Source organism: Octodon degus, unplaced genomic scaffold (assembly GCF_000260255.1).
Source record: "Octodon degus isolate 3935 unplaced genomic scaffold, OctDeg1.0 scaffold00015, whole genome shotgun sequence".
Lineage (NCBI taxonomy): Eukaryota > Metazoa > Chordata > Mammalia > Rodentia > Octodontidae > Octodon > Octodon degus.
Window position 1 is genome coordinate 18,928,869 of NW_004524591.1, and position 3,254 is coordinate 18,932,122.

Genomic DNA, 3,254 nt, shown 5'->3' on the forward strand with positions numbered 1-3,254 from the left:
AATGGAGCATTATTCTGCTATTAAGAGGGATAAACTGCGGTCATTTGTTGGAAAATGGATGTACCTTGAGATTATAAGGTTAAGTGCGGCAAACCAGAAGCACAACCTTGAATATCACATGGCTTGTCTTATATGGAAAACACAAAGTACAAATAAAAAGCAAAATAAAGACACAAGAGAAATAGGGAGATAGAATTTTTTTTTAATTTTATGTATTTGATATAGGGTCTTACTATACAGCTCAGGCTCATAGTGATTCTCCTATTTCAGCCTCCCCAGTGCTGGGATTATGGGTGTGTGCCACCATGCCTGGCCTGGGTGGCCAGCTAGGCATGCCTGGGGCAGGGCTAGCATGGCGTGTGGTACCAGGGATTGAACCTGGGTCCTTGGGCTTGCTTAGGCATGCACTTAGACTGCTGAGCTGTCTCTGTGGCTGGGAGATAGATCTTTTGCAATAAAGAAGAGAACTAAGAGATCAAAAATAATTAGCATGTGTTATGCATATGTACCAAGTTCCCATAATGAATGTCATCACTATGTATTACAAATAGAAAAAAAATAAAACATATTAAAAGAGAAAGATTAATAACACAAAAACATGCAGGAGCTTTTGTGTAGGAACTTCACAAGAGAATATCCAAATGGCTAATAGGCCCTTGAGAAGGTGCTCAACATAATTATCCATGGGAAAAAAATACAAATTAAATCTACAACAAGATGATGCACACCTACTAGCTTTAATACAATAAATTGGTAGTGCCTCGTATTGTCAAGGATGTAGAACTCTTATATACTCTTGATGGGAGTATAAATTAGTACCTCTACTTAGGAAGCCCTTTGGTAGTGTCTACCAAATCTTACACACGTGTGCACATGCAGATACATACACACAGAGCATGTGACCCAGCCCTTCCACGCCTAAGGTTATATCCAACAGAAATGTGTGCATATATCCATCCATGAAACATATATACAACAAGTTTTAACTGTTTAATTCCAAGAGAAGGGAAAAATTTAATTGTGTACCAACAGTAGGATAGATAAATGTATTTGTTCACCTACAATGGAATGCTATAGAATAATAAAAAAGAATGAAGAGTTGTCTTAAATAGCAATATGGGTGACTACCACAGACACATCGCTCAACGATGAAGCCAGATGAAAAAGCTTATTGTTGTATGATACAACTTATAGGACCTCTGGAATTGAGTGATATTAACCATGGTGCTAGAAATCAGCAGCACGGTTACCTTTAACAGATGTGGGATAATTAATGATAGGAATAGTTTGCACTTTGATATGGGTGGCAGTTACATGGACATATTTGCTTTCTTAAAATTCCATTGAGTTTGTTCACTGATTGGTACGTGGATACTTCAAAAACTTTTAGCTTCGGGCTCTCACTGTATGACACTGGGGGTAGAGCCCAGGGCCTGAGTGGGCTGTGCAGACACAACCACTGAGCTATTTTGCAGTCATACTTTTTTTTTTAAAAAAAAGCAGGATGGCCCAGTACCAGACACATCTTATTAATATCCTGATGGTGTTTGTTTAGTAGATAAGTAGGATCTATTCCAATTAATGCTGTACTCCACATCAATATTGCTCTGAACAGGTGTGACTAACAAGGCACAGTGTTTATATCCAGAGTAAAGCAAAGGATTTTTTCTCACAGAATCCAATCGGGCTTTGGAATTTATATATCATATAATTTACCATGGAGATACTTACTTTTAGCACATTAGTAGATTTCTATTTTTCATTATTTCAAAAGGAGTTGAAGCGGGGAGCGGAGATTTAAGATTATTTTTTCACTTCATCCATTTCTGAAAGTGCCTCTTCTTGGGCTGTGGCCTCTTAGCCAAGCCAGACTCCATGGACAACTGAGAAAGCATATTTTACTTCCTGCAGTTCTGGAGAGGAGTTGGCGGCTGTGCTGTGCCATGAAATGAGGAATAGTTCACATAGTCATAAAATGAGTACAGTGGTAATTTTATTTCATGAGGAGATTAGAGGCTGAGCTCACTAATCCTCATGATTCTTCTTCTAAGGTGGCATGTTATGTTATGTGCGGCACTTGTGCACAAAGACGAGTCAGCCAAAGTCATAAGAAAGACTGAACAACTTTCTATTAGCAGTCATGCTCCTCTCCAAGGACCCCTGTGCTGTTCCCCAAAGCCCCTCTTCAAGTTCCTGCATTGGCCTCCCTGATGCACAACCTCTTCCCCATTAGTTCAGGGCAGCTCCTGCCGACCCCACTGATACAGGGAGAAAAACTGGTCTTGGGTGGGTGACCTCCAAACAATATAGGGAACCTCCAAATGACATAGGGAAGAACGGTCTCTGGACCTGACCTGCACGAGTTCGTGCTCTCTAAAACCGAAGAATGAATTTTAGGAACAAAAGGAGGTTATGAGCAGAATATATTTATTGAGAGAAAGAAAGCTCCTGTCCAAGAGAGGGACAGGAGGTGGGCCAGAGCGGGTAGTTCCCCAGGAAGCTGTCTCTTCCAGGGATTTTTATAGCGTAAAACCATGCGGGGCTAAGGTGGAGAGAATGGGAACTCGCTTAGGTGGGCAGGAGGTGGGACAAAACTATGGTCAACCAATGGGATGACAAGCACCATTGCTCAGGTAAAACTGATTAAATCCAGTGTCAAATGGGAAAGCGAGTCACGTAGCAAGCAGGCATGAGTATGGAACAGGGTCTTTTCCTGTTGGGGGTTGGAATGCGGGACAGAGTCTCTTTCTGTTGGGGGTGGGGCTGGTGACTCACTTGGGTCTTTCCAGGTGATTGATACCTATTTAGAATATCAATCGCAGGTGCTACTCTTAGCATTTGTTTGGCCTTTAGGTCTAAAATTTAGGTCTGGTTCACAGCAGGAGCATTCGCCCCTCCACAGTTGTAAGGCATCTCATCTTCTGTGCTGTCTCCTTCGAGGGCCTGGCCCTGTCTGATTGCCTATACTATTTCTATATAACTTGGCTGCCTACAACACCACCATGCTGCCCCCCACCATTCCCCAGAATCATAGAACAAAGCCACCTTTTCTAGATACTCCACATTATTGACACATTTATCCCCATAGAATATTTTTTAATTATTAGGTTATAAACTGTCCTATAAGAACCCACACATTGGGTGGCCCCTCCTAGTACTCCCTCCCAATTGAACGCCTCACTGTGGCAGTTTCAGTGGGAAGAAAATTCTCGAAAGTTAGGAAGTACAACCCCAGCTGAATAGATGGTGGTCTT